We start from the raw sequence: 9,495 nt of genomic DNA, 5'->3' as shown, positions 1-9,495 counted from the left end.
TGTTTTTTTGATGCCCTCACAAAAAATTTTAAAAAGAAATACATGTCCTGTCTCACCTTTTCAGCTCCCATTCTCTACTCGACTCTGCTCCAATTTTCTTCTGACCCTGACACTCCATTTAAACAGCCTTTATCAAGGTCACCAAATGACCTATATATTTGCAAAGCCAAAATGTCAGCAAAGTTTGACCTGGTTGTTTCTTTTTTGATTCTAATAATCTGGCCCTGACTTCCTGTCCAGCATCATCTCACTCCACTCTGAGCCTCATCTGCAATGTTCACTGACCTTACTCACCCTCAAATTTGCCAAATACTTTCCAAACTGAGGACCTCTGTGTTTGTTTTCCCTTCTGTTTCAATGCTGTTCTTCTGGATCCCCAGTGGCTGCCCCACCCTGTCCTTCAGGCATTAGTACAAGTGTCAGTCCATCAGATCAAATTCACTTGACCAGCGTTTAAATTTGTGATCACGAACCTCAACTGCTTCCTGCCAGAGGGCTCTACACCACTTCTAGAAAAGTCACTTTTCAATCTTTGGATCAACTCTTTCACATCTTTCGCTCTGTCCTTCACTACCCACCATGCTTGCACTTTCCATTCCCAGGATAACGATCATCCTTTCTTGTTATCCAAGGAGAATTTTTTCCATCTTTTCATGACTAACTCCTTAACCTACCTGAATCTGAACCACAGGTCTTCCCCTCTAGGACCAGGTAAGATAGTATCCTATCCCCTCACCAGAAAAGTGTTTTCATTGAGACAAATTTTAGTGAATTAGAACTTCAGGTTTTATAGTGAGCCAATATAAAAATTAAAACTGAGATTTGTTAGTACATTGTCTCTTGTGGTTTCTGAGGACATTATTTGCTGTGTCACCTGGTGACCTTTTCTATAAAACCCCATATGAGGCATTCTTTTAGGTCTACGTGCTAGAAAGGCTTTGGATCCCATGAGGAATTGATAATGACAAAACTTATTTTGTTTTGTTATTTTTGACTTTGCCAACATGAAGCTCAGAGCAAAAAATTTTGGCTGATTTATCGCGAATGTGTAAGACTATATGACTTGTTGCCTTAAAATGTGGCTAGTGAATCTGAGGAACTACATTTTTAATTTTGTTTTAAGCAATTTAAATTTAAATAGACACATGTGCCTGGTGGTTACCACATTGGATAGCACAGGCCTGAATATCTTATGTTCTATTTCTAAGATATGAGAGTTTATTTTTATGTATTCATTACTTATATTGTATTACCTATAAATTGCCTCAATCCTTTGTGACTAGAGGTGGAAAAAAAAAAAGAAAAGAAGAAAGCAGATTTACACGAATAATTGGCATTGCAGAGCATGTCAACATGTCTATAGGCATGCGTGAAGCAGTCAGTGTACACAGACAATGAGTGTTACGTCTCACCTCTCGCTGTGAGCTCTGTGGACAGAGCCCTGCCATCAAGTCTGAGATTCAAGTTCCAGTCTTCATTTTGCTGTTTAGCATGTGTGGCTCTGAGTGAACCAGGGACTCAGTTTGTTCACTTGCCAAATGGGACTTCTGGATTGGTGACCTGGAGCCTTTGGCAACTGGGATGCCAGATGTGCAGCCACTGTGCCCATTCCCATGCCTTCTGGAGCCAAGGATGCCATCCATTGGCCACCTACTTGAAATACAAGGCAAACCTTTGAGAGGTCATCTCATTCAAGCCTGTGTTTCAAGGCAGGATTGCTGGTAAACTAATTTATAACAAATAGGAATAGTCTTATCTTCAAAATGTCTTCAGAGAAGGAGAGCCCACCCTAACTACTTAGGAGTTTGAATGCTTTTAGTTCAGAATGAAGTGTATAAATGCTAGGGACTGAAATCAGAAGACTTGAGTTCCAGTCCCAGATCATCTACTAACTAGCTGTGTGACTTTGATCAAGTCAAAGTTTCCTCTTCTCTCAAATGAGAGGATTGGACCAGATGACCTTTAATTTCCTGTCTAGTGCTAGCCATAATCATAGCTAACGTATTAAGTACTTAGAATGTGCTAAAGTGCATTACCTTATTTAGTCCTATGGAGTTTGAGAGTAGTATTATTTCCATTTCAAAGACAGAAGAAACTGAGCTTTAGTGTTTCCTGACGGCACGCAGTTGGTAAATAGTGGAGTCTGTATCTGAATCCTATTGTCTGTTTTCTGGACTTACCCTCTTACCTGTTCTGCCCTCTCTAGAATTTTGTGTTTTTTCATAGGCCAGAACACCATTATTTTTCTGGTTAGACAAGGAGTTGTCTTAATCCTTTGAACCAAAGCTTCCCAAATCTGGACTCCAAATTGGCCCAGATATTGTCTCCTCAGTCTTTGGAGTGGCCAGGAAGGGCTCAGTGCATCTGGAGTTAATGGGTTGGTTGCCACCAGGCAAAGGCAGCCTTGCTCATTTGCCCAGTATGCTGCACTAATAATACCACTGTCTAAGTATGCTGTGACATGAAAAATGTTGGGAAGCATGTGGGCGCAGACATATGTCACGACAGGGTTTTAGCTTTGACTTTTCACAAGTCATATCACACATATTTTAAAGATCCTATCACAAAGGGAAGCTTTATCTCACAAATCCCAATCATCATGTCTTGAAAGTGAGGTATCTCAATTATCCTGGTACCTTCAACATGTCGATCCCAGAAGCTGGCTCTAAGCTGATCCTCAACATGTAAATTATTTTGCTAATAGATAGAGCAGTATCCCTATGCTGGCTAGAATTCAGGAAAGTCAGAGATTTAGAGGCTTTGGCAATTTTAAGTCCAACCTAAAGAGGGTAGAGGATTTTCTCAAGGCACTGCCAGAGTTGGGACTAAATTCTTGGTCTCCTTCATGCCCAGTCAAGGGCCCCTCTTTCCCCCATCAGACTGGGAGGTAGTCAGAGCTCCTTCTCTGGGAGATGGGGTGAAGGAAAAACTGAAACTTCATCTCGCCTCAGCAGATGTCAGGAGCAATGGCGCCCTAGCAGTGGGAGAACCTGCCTTCCCTGAGGCCGCAGACCCATGAGAACCATCCAGTCTACTCTGAGCCACACGCCTGGAGGCCACAGCAGCACGCAGGAAAAGTGAGAGGAAGTGGAAACGTGAGAGCAGAGGGCTCAAAGCAACGGGCTCACCACCGGAAAAAAAAAATAAAAATAAACACGCTCAGAAATAGTGTAACTGATATGCAAAGAAGATCAAAACAAGGGTTTTAAAATATCTTGGCTGCTTTGGTGGGGATGGTAAATGAAGCGAGGTTGCAAATGTGTTAGGGGAGGGGGTTAGGTGGATGGTTCACTGCAGCCTGCCAGGCCCTGGAGCCCTGGAACCCAAGGGTATTTCAGATGAAAATATGGCACTTATATATGGAATATAAAAAGTCATACTCATAGAAGCAGAGAGTAAAATGATCATTATTAGAGACTTCAGGGTGGGAAGGTTGAAAGGATGTTGGTCAAAGGATATGAAATTTTAGTTAGACAGGAGGAACAAATTCAAGAGATCTTGCGTATCATGGTGACTATAGTTAATAACAATATATTGTACACTCGAAAATTTCTAAAAGAGTAGATTTTAAGTGTTCTCACAAAAACTAAAGTGATATGTATGCTAATTAACTTGATTTAACCATTCCACAATGTATACATATATTAACACCACATCTTGTACACCATAATATATACAATTTTTTTTTGCCAATTTAGAAAATGAGAATGTGGGAGGTACAAATTCCCACCGGTAGCTCAGAGGCAGGTATGGACTTGTGACCAAGAACCCCGCAGTCCCTTGGCTCCAAACCTTTCCCTCCCAACCCTCTTACAGTTCCCTGAGATTCTGCCCCCTTTGGAGTCATGGACATTTGTACCAGAGCAGGACGTTGAGGCTCAGACAGACCAGCAGTAGAGGCTTCAGGGAAGTCCACCCAACTGTCTGAACTTCAAGGCTCAAGTTCCAGTTGGGAACAAATGTCCCAGGGTTAAAGACCAGGGCTGAGAAAACTCAGGAAAGACAAACTGCCCAATTGCGTAAAATGGAATTCCTTTTCCTTTCAGTGTGTCATGAAGAACTGCAGAAATGCACTCTCTTTAAAGGAAGAAGGTTTTATTTTGGAACTTGTTCCTGAAATGGGAAACTGAAAGGTTAATGATGCCATGCTGACTGTTTTTAGCCTCCCTCTGCCAATTTAACCATTCCTAATAATAGTCCAAGGATCATGGGACATTTCCAACATCAGAGGACATCAGTCAACAGCATAGGTACAAAAAGGAGCATTTGCTCCTTTACAGATCCCAATGGTCTCATGTATTTTAACAGAGGAAATATACTGAGGTCAGGGTAGAGAGGGTGGCCTGGGCTTTGGAAATTAGTCATCCATCAAGTAAGTCTAGCATTTACACTTACAAAGCACTTTCACACCTATGATACAGTGAGATGGGCTGGGCAGGGAAAATCACCCACATTTTCCAGTTGAGAAAGTTGAGGCTCCAAGATGAAATGGTCCAAGGTCATCACTAGTGACCCACAGCAGTGGCTATATGCTCACTATAGGGCCCTGGAGAACCAGAGATGGGACTCAGACCCCTTGGCTCTGACCTTGAGTGATCCCTCTCAACCTCTTCCTCCTCCTACTCACTGTTCCTTCTCCTCCCTTGGTAAAGGAGGGTACACTTAATACTTTAGTGATAAAACAGAAATTTTGTCCTTTTGATCCAACATTTTTTCTCCTGTGTTTCTACTTGTCTAGTCATGAGAAAGCAGGTCCTACCCCAAACGCTTCTGGAGCCTGATATTTAGTAGATAGCCACCCATAGGTGCAGGTGACCGACCCGTCTGGGACATGCAAAGGCAAGTCTTGGGCTGAGGCGGGATGCACGTTTGTTCTCTAGGTCCAGAGAATAGTATGACACAAGCTGTGGAATTTTAGGAGGGAGAGTTCATTGTGAACTGGGGGTGAGCAGGGGTATTCTAGCCGGAGGTGAAGCAGGACCTTGAAGGACAGATCTGTGTTGAGGAGAAGGGAGGTCTGGGGAAGCAATAGGATAAAGACCTAGAGTTTGAAAAGTGCATAGAACATTGTGGGAAATTCAAATTGCCCCACCAGGCTGAGGCAGTGAAAACAATGCTGGGCAACACTTTGGAGTCGCATTGTGGAGGGACTTAAAAGACGCCAAGCAGAATCATTAAAATCTTTTGGGCATTTAGGAGTTGCTGAAGGATTGTGAATGGGAGAGCAGTCTGAGGAGAATGGTATTCTAGAAAGCTTTTTTTAAAGCTGGGTATGCAAGATGGATAATAAGGGGAGTAACTGGCAGCAGAAAGATTACAAGGAGCACTGGACTTGGAGTCAGAAGGCTGACTATACTGCTTTCTAACTGTGTAAACTTGGTCACCTCAGTCCCAGACATAAACATAAAAATATATGATTATCTCCTCTCTAATGTGCAAACTTGCCCTGTTTACCCTTCAGGGAGGTCCTGGACATCACATGCAATAAGGGAGGTTGAAATGATTTGTAAACTATAAAAATGCAGAACAAACTTGAGATAATGACCCAGGCTGGTGGCTGCAATGGAAGCACGAGCTGGTTGGTGGCTGGGGATGGGTGGCTGGAGGGAAGGTTGAGTGAATGCCAAGTCTCCATTTGGAAAGCATCTTTCCTCTGGAGGGATATCCCATGTCCTTCCTGGTACCTCCCTGTGTCACCTGGTACTGACTGGGGGCTAGAAGAAGGTGGAGGTGTGGCAAGTTAATAGTGTAATAGTCAAGGGTCAAAGACCAGAAATTCCTGAGGTCTCTAGTGACTTCTTCAAAGGAATAAATAAATAAATAAATAAATAAATACAAAGCTCTTTAACCTCGAGCTTGGAATCAAAACAAGCAGTTGGGTTACTGTTTTGCAGAGCTGCAGAGTAACTGTGAAGGGCAAGGAAGAGTGAGTTTGCACAAGGTGATTGCTCAACAGAAAGGTCTTGCCAGTGGAGGTGTCCAGGAAGGTGTAAGCAGAAGTTGACTCAATTGTTCTAGGAGGCTGCTCAGTGTAGCACAGGCCTTGGCCTCATGGAGAAGTGTTAACACCAACCAGTGGGATGAAAACCGCTGAATTGAGACTCTGTTAGGCAGGTGGGGAGAGAACCATCAGGGCGTTCAGCCAGCCCTGGGCTTCTAGTAGAAGCATTTCACAACCTTCTTTCTGCATGGGTTATGTCCTTGGATTGAATGGCCGGTGAGGGCATCTCAGGGTAGTGGAAAGTGCTCTGAACTGGAAGCCAGAGTGCTGCCTTCCAGGCCTGGCCCCATCACTACCTGGTGGTGTCACCCTTCCTCTCTGGGTCAGGGTCAGTCTAGACTGGATGATCCTTGGGCTCCTTTCAGATCCAGACCCCTGGGAGGTGTGGGGCAGGACACGCCTGTCCTTCAGACTGGAATTCAGAGAGGACAGCTACTGTGAGTGAAGTAACCGACACCCTAGAGAGACTGACTTCTGCGACCAGGCTTTAGCTCTGGCCACTGCAGCAACGTGGGGAATTTCAAGTGAGGTCAACTTCAGGCAGAGGCAATGGTGTGCTTGTCGACTAATGCTTGTGGATCCGATGAATCAGAAAGTTGAGCAACCTCTGAGTTCAGGCTCCTCAAGCTGTGGAGTTCTGTGTAACTAGGGGGAGAATTTCCCTAACTGACATCATGTACAGGGGCAGCATCTCCCCTGTGAACCTGGGGGGAGCAGAAGCCACAGATCATTTCCCTCCCACTCCCATTTTTCCTTCGCAAGTCTTAGAAAATAGGGTCTCTTCCCCTTCCCTTCTCCCATTTCCCAAGCAGATTCTCAGTGATAAATGTATGACTTTCTTCCTCGAACTCACTTGCCCCTGTCATTTCTGGTGAACAAGAACTTCACTGGTTGAGGTTCTGGGAAGTAGAGTGTGGGGCAAGAGGGCAGACAGAGTTCACAAAACAGCTGGTCCCTCTGGTGACCCAGGCTGTGTCCACGCAGGAAGAGAGGTGCACAGAGAGCTGTTCTGTCCCATTCTGAAGAGCAGTTCAACATCACCACTGACTTCCTTTGGCCTCCCTCAGGGCTCAGAGGAATATCCAAAGGAAACAAAGCTTTACTGAGCACATACTAAGCACCAGTATCCATTTTTAGATAAAGCAAAGGATCCAAAGGTGAATCAGTCACAGTTCCTGCTTCCAAAGAGGGAGACAGGATAAGTGGGAAAGTCATTATAACACCCTGTAGAATAGGAGGTGGCTGTAAATTCAGGGAGGCTTCAGAAGGAGGAGGAGAAGTGCTCAGTTGGGAGAGCAGCAAAGGCTTTGTGGAAGAGAGGACATGAGATAGAGCAATCATCAACATCACTATTACTCTGATGAATATGATTAAAGCTAACTTTTATTGAGCTCTTACCATGCTCAAGGCACTGTGTTAAGCCCTTGTATATTATCTTAGGTCCTCTTCATGAAAATCCTCCCCCTTGGCATTATTTTGTAGATGAAGAAATTGAGGCTCAGAGAGGTTAAGTAACCTTCCCAAGGCCACCCAGAGAGTAAACGATCATAGCCCATGATTTCCGCAGAGGTATGGAGGTGAGATATTCTTAGCGGAGGATAAAGAATGACAGATTGGAGTGGAAAAGCACAGCATAATTTTGATTGGGTAGTAAGCTGTGGGAGTTAAGGCCAGTGGGATCTGAGGGCCAGTGAGGAGTTTTGCTTTGTCTGGAGGCTGCAGGGAGCCTGAGTGTATTTGGACAGGACAGTGACATAATCAGAAGCTGGGTCCTTGGAAAGGCGATTTAGCGCCAACTGCAGGGAGGACTGAAGGCAAGGGGATGAGTCCAGAGACTGGAGTACTGTCTAGGTGAGAGGCGACAAGGGCTTGGGCTGAGGGGGAGAAGGGAGGAAAGAGTGGCGGAGGAGCAACCTGAGTCTGAGCACCTGCGTGTCCACTGCCGCTTCCAGCGCCATAGGCGTAGCACGCAGAGAACAAAGTGCATGGAGACAGCCCCTGCGCGGGTGAGGTTCCCCAGGTGTTTTGGGAGCTTTCCTGTCATTCAAGCTCATGTCAAGCACCTGACATGTCAGGCTGCTGCTCTTTCCTCATCCACAGTGAGCAGTGCACCCTCTGATTAGAACCCTTTGTACTGTCCAATTTGTGCCTTTTCTCTCTTATCTCCCCACTCCCCAAACCCCAAAGAAGCAGAACCAAATGAATCATAGAGCTCTTTTAGTGGAATCAGGGTCTGCAGGAGAATACCTGGGTAGAACCCAAGATGGCATGCTCTGAGTCATCAGCCTTCTTCAGGGGATCAAGCAGCAGGTGGATCAGAGAGACAGACGGAGGGCGGGAGGTCACGAGGGCCCAGTGACTGCTCGGTGCAGGGTGTCTGATGTGCATCTCAGGCCCTGTGCAGACTGCCAGGAGACAGACTCACCACTTTGAAGATCCCGAGGAGCTTCCCACAATGACAGCGGCTAAGGCCAAGGCAATAATGAAAGCTGCAGAAGTTTTTGACTCAGGCAGGAGAGTTTAGCCTCTGATAACCACGTTCTTCCCTGGTGCTTCCCAAGGGCTGCTTTGACATCTGAGAGAGCAGTACAGAGTGAGCTAATGCTCCCAGCAAGGAATCCCATCACCAAGACAGTGAAAGAAAGGGGCCCTCTGCGAATGTCCAGAGTGGGCATGTCACAGAGACTCGGTCTTCTCTGTTCTTAGTTTATTAATTTTATAGACACATAATGCTTGTTAAGTGCCAGGCATGTTTTAAGCACTTTATAAGTTATTAACTTATTCAACTCTCATCAGCCTATAAAGCAAGTACCTTACCCCCTTTCACAGATAAGAAAACTGAGGCACAGAGACGTGAGATAACTTGGCCAAGGCCTCACAGTGATGGCTAGAACGAGGATTCGAGTCTGGGCAGTTTGGTTACAGAGTCCAAACTCTAAACTCCTACACTCTGATATTCTCTATTCTGATTTGCACTCTGACTCTAGCACGTTTGCAAAAAAGGGAGATGAGATGAACTCATTTCTAAAGTTGCACTCACTTTAGAATCTCTAGCAGTATGAGATCCAGTGGAATTAGTAAGTGGTTAGGGCTTAGACTGTGGGTTATCAGTGGGCTGTTAAAACTGCTTTGCTGTGACACAACACCCTGTATCTGTTCATTCCACTGAGTTCTAGCATTGGCTTGCCACCACCCTGACTCTGAATGCTGGCCCATTGCTGGGTCCTAGACCTTCACAGGGGGACTCACAGAGTTTACACTGGTTTGCAGTTCTCTAGCCCATTGGGTTATGAAAGCAGTTCTTAACCTAAGCATAGAAAAGTGAAATGAGGAAGTAAGCATAAAGATTTGGGCTACAGGGGTACAGTGATTCAGCAAGATAAGGATGGAAGGAAATACTCAGCCCCAGCGCTGGCCGTGGGGGTAGGCCAGCTATTTCAGTTTCTTCAGCAAGGAGGGTGAGGCAGATGATCAGTTGGTAGTGATGAGATTAC

Source organism: Cynocephalus volans, chromosome 1 (genome assembly GCF_027409185.1).
Source record: "Cynocephalus volans isolate mCynVol1 chromosome 1, mCynVol1.pri, whole genome shotgun sequence".
NCBI lineage: Eukaryota > Metazoa > Chordata > Mammalia > Dermoptera > Cynocephalidae > Cynocephalus > Cynocephalus volans.
Note: the sequence above shows the minus strand (reverse complement) of the source record.